Below are 16,918 nucleotides of genomic sequence, written 5' to 3'. Positions count from 1 at the left end.
GTTTGGCCGAGAATGGCTTGCCACATGGAAGCGGCACTGGCAGATTCCGGCTCCTGCCGAGGTCACAATCGTCTGCGCTATAGGTCAAGGATTTCTCCCCTCTACCATGGTTGTCTCCCTGAGGAAATTTGCAGTAGCATACCCAGCAAGTCAAGAATCCCAAGGGTACAGTTCGGGCTTTTAGGTTCCCAGGTGTTCAGTTTTCACCTTTGGTAATTGCGTCTTCTGTACGGTAAAAAAACAAAACAAAAACAAAAACAGAAAATATTTTGTTTTTCTCGGACGGTAGGCTGGCAGGGACATTTTTCTCCTGCCACATGTGGCGGAGGTGGGGAGAGCGAGAAGCACGGGAATTTAAAGGCGCAGTGCCTTTTTTTTTCCTCAACAAGTTTGGTCCTCCCTTTTTCTCTTTTTTTTTTTTTTTTTTTTTTTTGCTTTGCTCAACCAATTGTTTCCTTGCCATGTTCCAGATTTTTTGTGAAAGTATCTGGCAACCCTACTTTTCAGGGTTCAGAATTAATCTGGGAGGAACTCGGCCACCCAGCAGCATCAGTTCAGGTGGAGAGAAGGGGAGAACAGGAAAGCAGAGCCCCAGCCGGGGAGAGACGGGGCAAACCATGCTAGACTCAGCTGTGATGAAGCAGGAAACGGGGAGGGGAGGATCTTGTGAAAAAACCAAACAGATGTTCAGCCAGACTGCCCTTTAGTACAAAAGTTAGGGGATGTTTCTATGCTGCTAACCAAGCCCCCCCCCAAACTCTGCTTTGAAGAGACACAAGAACCGAGGGAGGGACCCAGAGAGCAGTGAGAAGCGCTGGGGTCTCTGGGAATTTCTCTCTCTCTCTCTTCCCTTCCCCCTCCTCCCTTATATGTGACTGAGCCGCCTGTTCTCCCACCACGGCTGCCAAAATACAGCGAGACAGGGTATAATTACAGGCACTTACTGCGGCCATTACACCACCGGTGCGGTCTGCGCAAAGTGACACACGACCCGTCAACTCCTTATTCACGCCATTAAGGGGACTCATTAGCATCTTCGCTAAGAAGCAAAATTACCCTCACTGCTCATTTCAAGATGTCATAAATTTTAATTTAGGACCCAAAGATAGCACAATGGGAGCGAGCCGGCTCTCTCCGGCAGAGCCTCGCCAGCTGAGGGAGGTGGAGGAGAAACAAAAGGGCTGGCTGGATACAAGATGGTGGCATTCTGAGGGGCAGCGACGGGGAAAGGGAGAGAGACAGAGATGCCCGGGGGCCTGGAAGCAATTTTTCTGTCATATCCAAGCCCAATGGGAGAGAGAAGCTGCTAAAAACATCGGCACAGTCCTCAGGTTCCTCGCAAGAGGTCACCCGGGAGATATGAGAGACCTTAGTGGTACGGCCTCCCCTTGAATATCAACAGGCCAACGCCTTTGGAGAGGGTTTGGGTCAGCCGAGTGCCTTACTCTCCCTCTCTCTCCCCTCAGAGGTTGCCTGGGACTGTGCCAAGCGCTGCTCCCCAAACATGTTGCGGGGCGGGGAGGGGCAGGATGTTGGTAGCAGCGGGAGATGGAAGGGTGATAAATAAAGGACAAGTTCCCTCTCCAGTACCCTGTGTCACCTCCACAGGTAAGGCCACAGGGCCCCAGCCAAAGGCAGGAAACCCTGAGCCAGGGCTGCACACCAACCACTCCTCATACAGCTGCTGTTCAGAGAAGAAGGGCAAGGGCAGTGTGTTAAGGACGCACCACAGGGCCATGGCTGTGGACTGATGGGGATTCAGCAGGGTCCAGTGTAGGCTTTCTGTATTCACTGTAAATACCCAGTCATTGCAGAGCCTACCTTTGAATGACACGAATGCAGCAGGAGGTAGGCCAGGCAGGAACTTTCCCCCTGGGGGCTCTCAAAGCGCCTCACAAACAGAAAGCAAGAGGCGGGGGAGTGAACTGAGGGCTGGGAGACAGGAGTCCTGAGTCCTCATCCCAGCACCACCCCAACTTGCTGCAGAACCCTCAGCAAATCACTTCCTCAGTGCCTCAGTTTTCCCATCTGTAAAATGGGGATACACATACCCACACACCCTGAGGGTTAATTACAGGCAGCCCCACAGCCCAAAACAGTGGCAACGATTAGCTAGCTACAAATCAGTGGCCACTAGTGAAAATGCCGAGTTAGCGGCTCACCTGTGTCGCTCCATTAATTTCCGTGAAGCGACTCAAGGATCCAGCCCCTCGCCTTGGAGCTCTGTAGTGTGCTGCAAAGGTATGGCCTCTCCAGTACCTTGGGGAGCACTGATGTGGGTTAGCGACCCGAGTGGTCATTAAGGTCCCTCCGAACTTGGGGCTGAACGGGCTGTATTGAGAGCCCTCTAAATTTCTGCCAGCTGAGGGGTGGGCTGGGCAAATCAAACCTAGGCTGTCCACAGAGCTGACGAGCCCCCTTCTTTTTAATAGCTTGGTCCTTTTTTAATGGTCTTTCCCCCAGGACTTCCCAAAGGCACCACCCTCCCGTGGCTAATCTCTCAGCCAGCATTAGGTGTGTTGGGGCCAGATTTTCTCAAGAGCCTGAGCCTGGTTTTCAAGTGCTCAGCAGACGGATCTGGGGCCTGGTTTTTCCAAGGGTGTGGTGCCTGGCACATGGAGCACATGCTGGAAATCCGTCCCATAGTGCACATCAAAGCCAGCTCTGAGCCCAGCCACCTAATCTGCTCCCACAACAGCTCTAGTGCAGCGCCTGCTGTCTTGGTTTCTATGCCCACCAGGCCAGGTGGGTGTAGAAACAGGGACAATTCCTTCGGCTCCAGTTGAGTTACATCTGCTCCGGCCAGGGCTGCATTTGGCCCGGGGTATCTACAAATTATTATACCTCCAATGTGGAATTCCTGCCTCTGCCACCTTTCAACCCAATGGGAATGTCGACAAGGTAGTTCTGAAGCTCCCCCGTCCCAGCCAACACAGTGAAATAATGGGGCAAAGGGTCCTGGAAGCTGCAGACCCACAAATAGTTTCAAGAAGGGCAGGTGGGCTACAGAGTAACCCCTTGGCTGTGGCTTGAAGCCAGAGCAGGAATGGAAGAGAGAAAAAGAGCCAGGGAAGGAGCAAACAGACGTGAAAGGGGGTGTATGAAAAGAAAGGCCTGGAGGCAGGGTGGACTCCGGAGGTGGAAGGGAAGAGAGGGGATGAGAAGGGATAGCAGGATGGGTGGGGGGAGAATCCCCATTTAGGGATCCCCATTTAGAGATCTGGGGCAAATCTGTCAGGGATGGTACTTGATCCTGCCGTGAGGGCAGGGGACTGGACTCAATGACCTCTCAAGGTCCCTTCCAGTTCTATGAGATAGGTATATCTCCATATATATGCAACCATCAAGGTGTAAGACCACAGAACAAAATGCTTCTGATGGGTTTGGGGGCTCATCTCCCTGATGCAATTGACTGCAGCAGCAGCTCCTTGTGTGGACACTCTAAGGCAGGGCTACTCAACTTTGGAAGCCCCGGGCCCACAATGATACTCTCAGCACATTCAGAGGGACGCAACTTACATGCAAATATATATATATGTATGAATATATGCAAATAGCTTCTTTCACACTGACGGGCATGAATACAAAGTTTAAGGCAAGACTGCACAACACACAGGCCCTATTTAAGTCAGTTCTGCTGATATTAATAAAATGCAATATTTCCCCCATTTCCACCCACAGGACAGCTCTTTTAATGAGCAATGACAGTCCAGGAATTTAAGTACTGTACTAAAACGCAGGCCATTATATTGACTACTTTTTTGGTTTGGCTCCCACCCACAGGCCATGTGTTGAGCCCCATGTAAATCCAAATCGCACTGTAGGCCGCAAACAAAGGGTACGTCTACACTAGCCCCCTAGTTCGAACTAGGGAGGGTAATATAGGCATTCAAAGTTGCAAATGAAGCCCGGGATTTAAACATTTGCTTTATTTGCATCTTCCCATCCGGGCGCCATTTTTAAATCCCCTTAGTCCGAACTAACTACCCGCAGCTACACGCAGCAGTCGAACGTTAACTCAAACTAAGTCCTTAGTTCGAGTTAACCGTTTCACCTCGTGATATCCCGAAATAGCAATCCTGCGTCTTAACAACAAGCCTGTTATTTCGAAATACGATGGGCTCACTATTGCGACATCCCTGCAAATCCTCATTCCACGAGGAGAAAGGGATGTGTCAGAATAGCGGGTTATTTCGAAATTTGGCACGGTGGAGATCATCGCCAAATGACAAAATAAGCTGTTTCGAAATAAGATCGAAATAAGGTATACAATTTGTGTAGCTCAAACTGCATAGCTTATTTTGACCTATGATGCAGTGCAGATGCACCCGCCGTTCCGGAATACAGGTGATTTTATTCCAGAATAGTTACATCGCTTTGCTAGTGCCCTGCATTTTCCAGAAGCATGTCCGCGGGGGAGCTATTTTGGAGTTCCTCTTGCAGAACAGCTTAGTCGGCAATGGCTATTCCAGTCAATTTCCCCCTGTAGACAAGCCCTTAATCACAGGTTCCAAAAACCAAAAAAACCTCTAAGCATTCTCCCAGCCTATACTTTGAGGTCAACCTCCCTCCCCCCCCCCCCCCAGATGCACATTTGCACGCACGCGCACACACACATTCTGCACCTCATCCATGTCAAGAGGAACTGTGGTTTCCCTTAAGGGAAGGCATATTAATTCCCGACTTCTCACCCCCACCCCTTCCTACTCAGTCCTACTCCCTCCTCATGCCAACTTGAATATTCATGATATATGAGACACACCTACCTTCCCCCCATAGACACCCGCTGCCAGGACAGAACTCAATTACAGGCCTCTTAAACTTTACCAGCCACCAGAATCCGTGATTAATGAGTTGAAATGTCCACATCTTTAAAAAAAAAATACAAGAGGGGTAGATTTAGAAAAAAGCAACTCAAATTACAGGCAGCTAAGGGATTTTGCCCCCCTCCCATCCCGCACTATAAGAACATATATCCAGAAAGGTTATGTTAATTTTTAATGTACAAGTCTATAATTAATTTCAGTGGCTGAGTGGATTAGCGGAGAGAGTAAATTTCAGCCTCGGCTTGGACTGCAGATAAACTAACACCGGGGAAGACTGTGGAGCAAGGGACTCCGGGCTGAAGCTATTGCTGGGCTTCCAAGGGCTAGGTTAGAGCTAGAAATAATAAAAATCTCTCGTGCACGCGAGCGTGGATGCAAAATGCGTCACAGACGGAAAGGTGCCATCATCCTCACTCTGCGGAAGGGGAAACTGAGGCACAGCAGGGCAACACCATGCCCAATATCACACAGTGCAGGACAGAACCCAGGCGTCCCGAGTGCCAGTCCTGAGGACCCTGCAGCCTGCTCACAGAAAAGACTGAGAAGAAGGCGGGAATGATGTAAGGTAGCTGGGTAGAGAAGGTCTTAAAAAGGATGTTTCATTAACGCCGGTTTACAGATGGGGGAAACTGAGGCACGGAGAGGCGCAGAAACTCCCCTATGGTTGCACAGTGGCAGTGCCAAGAAGTCTGGCATCCCAATTCCCAGACCTACATCCCGTGAACCATGCGACCTACCTGTTGCAGGTAGGGTAAATAGGGTGAACTGAGCTGGGTAGGGGGTTATTTGAAGATACACCCAAGACTGATAAAAGTCCATCTAGAGCTGTGTTTCTTAAACTGTGTTCCGCGAGGCAGTCGGAGGTGTGCTGCAGAGAACGGAATAAAATATGGGCCGCCCTTAAAGGGGCAGAGAACCTCTTTTTCCTCTTTTTTTTTTCCTCCCCTCGATAACTTTCTCCCAACCCCTCAACAAAAATTACTTGGTGTGCCTCATAAAAAAGAATTATTGTTTGGTGTTCCTTAGTCTTAAAAAGTTTAAGAAACTTGGCACACTTCAAGACATTCCTACCAAGGACCCTCCCCACTTTGCCTGAGCACCACTCCCACTTGACAGCCACCTGCTGCTGAGGGGCTCATTGGAAGCCGAGGCCTCCAATGTCACAGATGCCAACGCTTGTCACGGGCAGCGGGAGAAATGCCCCCCCGGAGGAATGTGCCCCTCAGAGAGGCAGTCACAGGGGTCAGAGAACTAAGTGAGGAGGAGCTAGCTGCCCAGATCCCTTGGCGATGCTCGCAAGCCCAAGGCAGGGAGGATATCCAACACAGATGCCCACCCTGCAGCCTCATGCAGGGCACAATTAATGACTCAAGCCCATGCAACATTTACCCGCTCGTGCCCGTGCCCGGCAGAGGAGAGGAGACACACCTGGCCCGCACCCTTCTGCAGCCAAAGCGGGCTCACCAGGACTCCTGTCCCAACCCAGCACTCTCCCCTCGGCAGACATGCCTGGCCAGGAAGCTCTGGCATGGGGCTGGGGCAGAAGACGAGAAGGGAGGGGGCAAGAGCAGCTAGAGAGCTGTGACTCCAGAGACCTGGACGGATTGTACAACCAACGTGTGGATGAGTCCGAACCACAGGTGCCACGGAGGGGGGGGGGGGGGAACTGGAGCATCAACTGAGCAGCCATGTCCGGACACAGCAGCCTGTCCCTTCCCCGCTGCCTTTCTGTGCCCAGTAGCCCATGCTGCCCTGCCATGCCCTCCTCAATCCCACCCAGGACTCTGCCCTGGGACACACACAAAGACCCTCCTCCCTCAAGCAGAAGTAAGGAAGTTCAGTCACTCACCCCCTGGGCTGGCTCGGGGGACAGTTCATCAGCCACATGCCACAAGTTGGAGCCCCCCTATGGCAGTTCACAGCCTGCTTGGTGCCTCTGGCTGACTAGTGGGGGGAGCAGTGCTGGAATAGCAGCTCTGCTGGAAGTCGGGGTGGGGCAGGATCAGAGCCAGGGGGTGAGCAGTCAAGAGTCCAGGTGCACTGGTCGAGCTGGAGGTGGGAGGGAGCCAGAACTGGGATAGCTGTGGGAGGGTGCTGCCGGTCAGGACTGGGGGGCACTGATAGAGCTGGGGGCAGGAGTGGAATAGCTGGGGGCAGTGTTCCCTGTAAGCTGAGTGCTTGGGTGGCTGTCCAAAAGAGATTCAGCTGGCTAACAAAGCGCTTACAACTGACCATCGCCAGCGGCATGTGTTTCTATTGGTGGTGCACTTCTGCCCACACCTTGGTGCACATAAAATTTATTCTGCACATAGATGAAAAATGTAGTGGGAACATTGGCTGGGGGTGCAGCGGATTCAGACTGAGGTGCAGGGGCAGGCCAGAGCTCTGTGGCATGGGACAGGTCACATGCCTGGCACCTGCCTCTCTCTCGCCTTTCCCTAGCTGCTGCTTATACATACGCAGATTTTTATTATAGATATAAACCCTCCAGATCCACTTCCTAAAAGATAAAAATAATGATGGTCTCTACCTACTATGGCTTTGGTGAGACTATAATGAAAGGGTCTGAGCCCAGGAAGGCAGGAATGTGCCGGCTTGAAATACAGCAAGTTTTGAAAGGAAAGAAAAGGCTCCATTATTCTTGCATTAAACTCTCTCTCCCTCCTGCTCTTTCTCGCTCCCTCTGTCAGTCTTTCACTCACTTGCTGCCTTCCCCCAGCCTCTCGGAAGACAGATCGGTCCCTTAATCACTCTGGAAAAGAACCCCAAGCCGATATAATATTATAATTAATTAATTCACTAAAAAGGTATTAAATTTCTTTTCCCCCCTGTGGATATTATCTGAATTCATTGACCTTTAGAAAAATCACCCTCTAATTGTAACCAGGTTCAAGTGCATTTCCAGCCTGTCCCTTTTACATTAATAATATCTTCCAGGACTCCGCGATGCTGCTTAAATATTGTATAAATTTCACTGCCCCCTCAAAAAGGAGAAAGGCATGAAATGAAAGCTACAGGCTGATTAAACAGGTCCTGGAATGTGGGGGAAGAGAAGGAAAGAAGACCAGTTCAGACTGTGGGACAGACAGACACTCCCCTCCCCAAGTCGCTTAGGCCTAGGAATCCACAGGATCCTATGTCCAAAGCCCTCAATTTTCCTAGAATCCCAGACCCATCTGTCCAGTGCAAATTCCAGTCCAAGCTTCCCAAGGATCCTGGAATTCCAGCTTTCTTCTGGGCAAGGATAGTGGAGTCAATGTGGGGGTGGGGAGAACACATATACTGGGATTTCAAGGATTGCCTCTGTTATATTTGTACCGCACCCAGCTCAATGGGGCTCCATTCTTAGTAAGAGCTTCTAGATGCTACAGCTTTTTAGACCCGGTTTCCCCAGAAGCCGAGGATCTTGGGTCTTGCGATCTTAGCTGGCCCATGAGCCGAAGACACCCAGTTCCCATTTTCCAGGACACCAAGCAGAAGTTCAATGTCTGGATTTTCTGGTTAGTGTTTCTGCAATCAGAAAAAAAAGACCATGTAGATGGGACCATGGGGTCCCCCCCAACCCATTCTCTCTCATTCCAGAGCCATTTTGCTCAACTGACAAGCCAACAAGAGATTTCTCCAAAGGCCAGCGCTGTAAACCCCAGCCCAGGCTCCAAAAATCCAGCTGGGTTCTTTCTGCCGATCAGCAAACATAATCCCCAGGCCAGATCTTTGCTGGTTTTAATCAGCATAGTTCCACTGAATTTAATGGAGTTGGGTTTGTTTTCAGCAGCTGACAAGCTGGCTGTGTGTCTCTTCTCCTACGCCCATCAGCACAGCCTCCAAGTCCAGCATCGTGAAGCATCACCAGCCCTAAGAGGTCCCTAGTCCGAGTTTAGCTCTGCAGCTCTGAGGCAAGGCAGAGCAAGGCTGGCGGAGGTCGGAAGGTTTGGACACTGCAGGGCCCTTCTCTAATTGTCGCCAGCCTCTGCCCCAAAAGTCCCACAGAGGAGCAGATATAGTAAGAGGGAACATTTTTAATGTTAATACTTAGCAATTACAGAGCTCCTTCTATCGGAGGCACTCCAGGCACTAATCAATCAAATATCAATTAATTTGCCTTCCCTGTCAGTGGTAGTATCAGCCTCACCCTCGTTTTGTGAATGGGGAAACTAAGGCACAGGTTGATTAAGGGACTTGTCCAAGCTCCCACAATGAGTCAGTGGCAGAGATGGGAGGAGGAGAGAGGTGTCCTGATTCCCAAGCTTGTGCCTTTTCCAACAGATCAGCATATTTCTTGGTCGTAACATCTTATGAACTGCCCTGTTGAGCTTGGGACGTCCCAGGTTTGCATGCTGCTCCCCTCTCTTCACTGGAATATACATCGCCATCTCTCCAGTAGGGCAGCATTCCCTCCTTCACTGCTGGCAGACTTTCCAGGGACATCGCTGTAAGGCAGCTGCTCTGGTTCAGAAGGCACCAGGTATGTGGCGAGGGTTGCAACGAAAGGCACAGCCGTGGCTGGTGGACATCGAGCAGGGCAAGGGTTAGCTAGAGACTCGGGGTAGCCGCTGGGCTGCTCACCCTGACTGCGGGTGTCAGGAGAGACTCCGGGACGTCACGGAGTATTGGCTGCGCTTTTCCCCAGCGCTAACTGTCAGGAACCGGTTTGACATCATGGGGGCGGATGGTCCCATTCAGAGTAACCCTCCGGCACTGTAATCCAGAGCGTGGCCACAGGAGACAGTTCACCTCACATCTCCGCAGAAGGCAAGTCCAGGCCTGGAGGGAACGGAGCCGTTCAGAGCCTCAGAACTGGTGAGCTTGGCGGCACACAAAGGGGGCTTTGCCGCATGGGTGGCCTGGCTGCTGGCGGTCAGGTTTTCCCAGGACCATCCCTGTTTGAAGGTAGCTAGCCGGGGAAATCCACCAGGGCGCTCAGTTTTCAGGACTCAGGATGGTTTCTGGTACCTCAGAGGTGGCAACCCTAGGCTTGCTGCTGCTGCAGGCACAGACCGACGCCCGCCATAGAGCTCTGAGTTAGGTCAAAACAATTCCCACCAAGGGACAGCTGGCCAAAGACTGACTGCACTATAGACTATATCCCATCTCGCTAGAAGAGGTGCCCCTAGGTCAAGATTGAGGTGCCTTGGCAGGGCCACAGGCAGGGTGGGGGGAAGCCACCCTGCACTGCTCTGTGGACAGACAGATGCCTACGCTCGCCAGGGTCGTCAAGCTGGCCCCCGCTGCGGCGCTACATTCCCTTACAGCAGGCGGAATTCCAGCACTCCACGGCTCTGCCAGATGTCCCACCGGAAGCTGCCTCGGGGGGGGGGAAGAGGCAGCGCTTGCCTCGTAAGGCTCACGTGAGCGGCTGTTCCAGTGGGCTGGCAGCCATGGCTGCCTTTCCTGGCCTCCTTACCTGGGCCTCATTTTCTTGTCAGTGCCAATTCTACTGCAGCCTGCACCCCTTCCCAACCCTTCGCCTGAGGAGTCATAATCCTTTTGTCTCTGCCTCGGACCATATCACTGGCTGGTGGCAAGTTGCTACTGGGACGCTGCTTGTTATTCCTATCTCTTCCGTAATCCTGGCTGTAATTAAGCTGCCTACAAGGGCTCAGTGTTCAGTAGCAGAACCCTAATGCCTTAAAAAGCCACAGATGGGAAAACACCGGGCCAAATACTTCTGCGGTGTAACTCAGACTCACCCAGAGAATCAACCTGACTCCTTCTCTTTGGAAGCCATTCTGGACTGAGATCAGATATGTTCTCGTCTCTGTTGCCCATGGAGATTTACACATGAAGAGCTACTTTTGTTTCTTCAAAGCCAGTCCGGCTTTGCTGCCTATTCCCCACCTGAAAACGTAATCCCTTATTTGTGACCGCCTTGCAACCGTTTCCACAACGCCCGGGGATGTCACCAGCAGAGGATTATGACTTCAGGTGGGGAAGGAGCAGCCCAAGTGGATTTACGCAGCAGCTAAAGGGGTTCATCTTTAGCCAGCAAGAAAGGAGGGCAGGCAAACATTGAAATACCACAGAGCCAGAAGCAGAATGGGTTCCCAAGGCATCTCCAGCCCTTAAAGCCCAGGTCCTAAGATCCATCAGCTCTCAGTGAGACAGCACCTTATACAACCCCCGCCCAAACCTGTCACATGTGGGTTGGCCAACTCCCCAGTGACATTCCCTGAGGATAATATTGGTCTTCCCCAAACAGGAGATCGTTGCAGAGCCAGGCATCCCGGGCCTGAGGGCCTGTCCGTGCCGTGCATCTTGGGTCTGAAGGCCTGTCTCTCAGGCCTTACTCCAGCATGACTTCCATTGCCTTCCAAGACCGCAGAGTCTGGCCCACAGGATCTGAGATGGGAAGGACCTCTTAGGTCATCTCCATCTCTCCTGGTTGATTGCCGTCACCACCGAGTGACTACCCTTTGCATTGTGCACTCCAGTTTCCTGGGCATGCCTATTGGGTTTTCAAGGGGCCTGATTTTAGAGGTAAAAAGCTGCCTGGGCCCGATTCGTCTCCTCTGACCCTACTTCACTGAAACCGATGGAGTTCCACGGAGGCAGAACGGAGCGCGGCGATATCAAAATCAGGCCCCTTGTACTGCACTGTCCAGCGTAGCGCGGCACAAGCAGACCCTGGGATCTCAAAAAGAAAAATGGAGGAAACCTTTCTAGCCAACCATCCATTGCCTGTTACAGGAGCGATCCCATCAAACCCAGGGAGAGGGGCTAGAGCAGGGGTGGGCAAAAGAGTCTCCGCGGGCTGGATCCCCTGCTGCTCCCCTGCCCCCAGGCCAATCAGGACCTGGGGGCGGGGAGTGCGCGAAACCTCCTCCCGCCTTGCCAGGAGCACGTGGCGCTTTGAAGTGCTGAGTGCTGCTTGCAGGGGGGGAGGAGGCTTCCCGCACTCCCCCGCCCCCAAGCCCTGATTGGCCTGAGTGTGGGGGAGCATGCCAAGCCTCTTCCAGGGCATGAGTGCCTAGTGGGAAGGGGGGGCAAAGGGGCTCCTCTAGCCCCAGACCAATCATGGTAGCCCCACCCCTTCCTGTTTAGGCCCCACCCTTTCTGGGGTGGCCCTCAGGCAAAAATTATTGCCCACCCCTGGCCTAGAGAAGACAAATAGCTGCAGGCTTTGGACTCTGTCTTCCCCCAGCCATTGGCCAAGATAGTCAGAAATGGAACTCCTTGCTCTGAAGTGTCCCTAGCGTCCGTTTGCCAGAAGCTGGGAATGGGCAACAGAGGTGGATCACTGGATAATTCCCTGTTCTGTTCATTCCCTCCGGGGCACCTGTCATTGGCCATTGTCAGAGACAGGGCACAGGGCTAGATGGACCTTTGGTCTGACCCAGTTGGTTCCTCCTTGAGTTCTTAAAAGCAGATGATGACCCGTTGCATGCCAGGAGGAAGAAGAGGCTCCCCTTAGGTTAAACATGCCGAAAGCAAGCAGCATAGCTTCCCGGCCCAGTAGCATGTAAGGGGGTAATGTGCCAAGTGATTTACACGTGTGTCTTTAAGAGGTGGGGGTGGGATAGGGATTTAGCCATGCCAACGAGCTTAATGCTAGGTGTGCCTCTCCAAGCGGCATATCGCTTTGGATCGCAGGAGGAATGCCATCTCCTTGGGTGTCCTTCTTGGGCTCCATCTGGTGGAATCACAACTCAGGAAGAGTTACACAAACGAGTCCACGGAGCATTTCATTTCCACCTCTCGTTGCAAGGAATTGTTGGCTTTGCTTCTCCTCCCAGCTCCCCTGGCTCCTGTCCAGCAGCCCCTCTGCTCCCCTCCAGCCTATTTCAAACCCAGGCATCTGTCAATGCTTTCCTCCCCAGGTTTTCTGGCAGTTAACCCAAGTCAGTTTTTAGACTCTGAATAGCCTGATTTTTCAGAGGTGCCAAGTACCCACATTCCAAAGGGAGCTGCAGCTGCGCAGCGCCTCTGGAAAAAAAATTCAGGCTCTTCGTCTCCAGTCAGGTCTATTTTTAACCCTCCCATCGTTGCAAGGGGCGGCTCCCGCCCTGACACCTCCTCTGGCCTTGAGAGGAGAAGGGGGAACACACAGGAAGCAGCTGGATACCACTCCCTCAGAAACCTCTCTGTCTTGGGAGGGGCACTCTTTCCTGGACCCATGTGTCCCTGTCAGACTGTTTCCTGTGTCTAACCCCTGCGCTCCCCACAGCTCTCTGAGAAAGGGCCTGTCCCTTTCTAAATCTTCACCAGCAAGGACCCCCTCTCTCTTCTCCCTGCCTGCACCCCACCACTGCTGTTCCTTCTCTCTTCCACAGTGCCTGCCTGGCTAGGTATGACAGAGCCTTTTTGTCTCAAGCCCTGGGCACTTCTTTGGCCATTGAAGGCTGAGCTGGCTGCTCATAAATCAGAGCTAAACGTGGCAGCAAATCACACCCTGTGTATCCACCCAGAATTGAGACGTCCTTCTTCTTGAAGGACTATGGCCTCATCTCTTTCTCCATGAAAACACACTGTGACATCATAATCCTCCCTAGGGCTATATGTTGTGACATCATAGCTGTCTCCGTGGCAATGGAGCGTTGAGCGTAGTTCAGTGGCCAATGAGAAGGGCTTTTGCTAGGGGCGGGGAGGAGGGGACTCTGTAATGCATGGAACCTACGTGACTGAAGAACACTGGGTACTGGATGGTTTGAAGGACTAGCGAGGCTTATGTCACAGCTGTTCTTTTCACGTGCTGCCCCCTGCCAAACCCAGCCAGAAAAGATGGTGGCACGCAACTGGAGAGAGACTGGAGCCAGTGGCAGCCATTTGCTTTCCACTAAGAAACACAGATTTGTCTACACGAAGGGATGGAGTTGGAAAATACCCACCATGGACATATGCACCAGTGCAAGACACTTTTTTTGCTAGGAGTTTTGCAAAAGTGCAGCTATTTCCGTTAAGGAGAATTCACGTGCAGTAAAGTCCTTTGACCCAGAGCACATGTGGTGGCATGGCCCAGAGAGATGCCCCATCTTAGGTGCTCCTCATGGACCTTCCAGCATTGGGATGGCCAGCCCAAAATTCAATGGGCCAGATTCATTCCACACCATGCTTTTACCACCTGCACTAGAGCGGTACAGCACTGGCAGAGGAGAGCTAGGCCTAACGAGAGCAGAGGAAGAGGAAATTCAGGAAGAAACATGCCCTGGATTGATCAGCCAGGGTTGGCCTGGCCACTAAGGGGAGGTCAATACTAGGAAACTATTTCAAAATAATTAAAATCGATTTAATAACTCCTGAAATATCAAAATTCAAATAGCACGTCCTCACTATGAGGAAGCCTTGAAATGAGTCCCAGGCAGGCTCCATTAATGTGGACACGCTACCTCGACTTAGAGCCCCAGGAAGCACTGGGGAGTAATTGGTTCAAATGACTCTGAGGTGTCGTTATTTCAAAATAGCATCCACACTGCCGCTATTTCGAAATTAGCGTTATTTCTCGAGGGAAGCAGGGGTACAGATTTCAAAATAAGCCGGCCATTATTTTGAAATAATGGGCTTAGTTGTGTGGATGCTTCACTTATTAATTCTACCTAAGGGGGGTTATTTCAAAATAAAGCCCAAGTGTAGACCAGTGCTAAGAGGTGACTGACCATACAGATCCAGCCAGGATAAGGGCCAAATCCTAACTTCTTTTCTCAGCACTTATTCCCCTTCTGGTCCCCAATGGTTTCCAGTGGGAATTTGCTTCCTCCCTAGGTTACGTTTACACTACAAGCACTATGGCAGCACAGCTGCAACACTGCAGCTCTGCCGCTGGAGGGCTTTCCCTTCACTGCCCCCCGCAAGAAGCAGTAGATATTTTGATGGAAGAATTCTTCCATCACCCTAGCAGTGTCTACACTGGGGTTAAATCAGGGTTTCCCAACCTATGGGCTGCAACCCAAATATGGGTCACCATCACATTTCAAAAGGGTGGCCAAGTGTCTCCCCAGGTGGCTCTGCCCCTTCTCTCCCCGTTTTGGAATTGCCTTGGGTCACCAAGTCTTCCTGAATTGTCAAAATGGGTCCCCATCTGGAAAAGGTTGGGAACCGCTGGGTTAGATCGACATAACTACATCTCTCAGTTATGCCCCAAGTGAGGTAGCTAAGATGATCTTTTGTAGAGCAGGTCTAAGGAGTTTTGCTTTCGTGAGGGCAGCTTAAGAACAGATGCTGAGCCGGTATGCACGTCCCTTGGGCAAAGTTGATACACACTCTCAGACAAATGCCAGGGTCTAGCCTGTCTCTCACTAAGCAATGACATTGTTTTGTCCATGAATTCTCTCAGAGAAGAGGCAGAATCCAGCTCTGCCCCTGCCCTGTGATGCTGGGCAAGTCACTTCTCTTGGTGCCTTTTTCCTCTCCCAGCTTTGTCTCTCATCTTTAACTAGGCCACAAGCTCTGCACCACCGGATGGATTTGAACCTGGGACCTCTAAAGCTTAGTACAAGAGCCTCTATAGCTTGAGTTATAAAGCCAGCGGGCTCTCAGCCCATGCTGTAGAGGTCTCTTTTTCTTATATGTTGCTGTGGTCTAAGTGCCACTGCATGGGACAGTGAACCACACTAGGCGTGCGGAAACAACGAGAAGTCCTGTGGCACCTTTTAGACTCATGGATTTATTGGAGCATAAGCTTTCGTGGGCAAAGATCACATGTGACATGCATCTGGCGAAGTGGTTCTTTGCCCACGAAAGCTTATGCTCCAATAAATCCGTTTGTCTATAAGGAGCCACAGGACTTCTCGTTGTTTATGCCGTTTCAGACTAACACGGCTACCCTTCTGACACTAGGTGTGTGGGTTACACAAGGACCGTCTCTGACTAGTGTACGCACAGTGCCTAGCATAGTGGGACTCTGAGCTTGTCTGAGGCCTCCAGGAGCTATGGCCCTGTTGGTAACATCTCCTTCCTAGATCAAGTGGTCTGAACCCCTAACACACAGCGAGTCCTTTATAGCCACAGGGCTGTGCTCACTCTACGGCCGTGTTTCCCAATTTTATTTGGCCACGGAACCCCTAGAGTTGCCTTAAAAAAAAGGCCCCTGCCGTGTTTTGTTGAGCAAAAAAAAAAAAAAAGCCCTCTGCCATGGCTCTGTCTCTTTAACAGGGGGGCCAGGGAGTGCCGATTCTTCACGGAACCCTTGCTTTCGCTTCATGGATCCCCAGGGTTCCCCGGAGCACCAATTGGGAAACACTGCTCTACGGCATGCGGCCCAGTGGGTTCCTACGAGTGGCCCACAAGACATTTTGTTTATTGTTGCCCACATGCAGGGTTGCCAGATTCTGCTGGTTTCCATCTGTGTCGTTTTTTCCCCACCGGTGTTACTCAAGTGACACGCACATAAAGCCAGGGCACATGAAGTGAGGTGCGTGCTGACTGCACACAGCATTGTGAGAGCCATGTGCTCCCTTTTGCGTCCAATCACAGTGCTGCTATGGTTCAGTCGGCACCCCCCACAAATTCTAGCTACGCCAGTGCAGTGAGCAACATGGCCCGATCCCAGGAGAACACCTTGGTTACAACAATCTTGTGGCCCACTGAGATGGAGGAGGGCATCTCATGAAGCCCCCTCACTAGCCTCGGTTGCCCCTCTCTACTCTGTGTCCTGCTCTCTTCTGCTGCCTTCATCATGACCCCTTCCATATGGTGGTGGGTGCGATATCACATAACATGTTTCCCAGCTGGAAAGAGGTTGGCCAAAGATGTTGTTAACAAAAAGTCTCCCAACTGCCCTTCAAGACAAGCACAAATAGTCTCATTCTACAGGGAGGGAAACCAAGTCACGGAGCCTTCGAGTAACTTGCCCCAGGTCTCTCAGCGAGCCAGTGGCAAAGCTGGGAATAGAAATGACTCCTCGCCTTTCCTCCAACCACTTGCCTATGCTCTCTGTAGCAGGTAGGAGCTGTGTCCGTTTCCTCTCATGCACAATCAATCACTGCACATCAGTCCAAATCTAAACACCTCTGCTATTCTAGCTCTGTGCCCCTCTTCAGCTCTGCCAATTCTGGCTTGCGCCAGTCAGCCGTGATTCCAGATTTCCCGCCTCATCTCTCTGGGTACCACTGTGGTATCTTTCAGCTGAGCCCATCATTCCAGATCTCGTATTCTGTAAA

At 51.7% G+C, this 16,918-nt stretch overlaps 1 protein-coding gene across 1 annotated transcript in view; it reads right to left on the bottom strand.

The window, feature by feature from the left end:
• TFEB (transcription factor EB) overlaps positions 1–16,918 on the bottom strand; it is a 92,167-nt gene that overhangs the window by 8,697 nt on the left and 66,552 nt on the right. The window contains exon 9 of the transcript XR_012897896.2: positions 4,767–4,869. The gene's annotated coding sequence lies outside the window, so the exon portion shown is untranslated. The remainder of the gene's footprint in view (positions 1–4,766; positions 4,870–16,918) is intronic.

Source organism: Pelodiscus sinensis, chromosome 27, assembly GCF_052426305.1.
Source record: "Pelodiscus sinensis isolate ZL-2025 chromosome 27, ASM5242630v1, whole genome shotgun sequence".
Lineage (NCBI taxonomy): Eukaryota > Metazoa > Chordata > Testudines > Trionychidae > Pelodiscus > Pelodiscus sinensis.
Note: the sequence above shows the minus strand (reverse complement) of the source record. Positions and strands in the feature narration are given on the sequence as shown.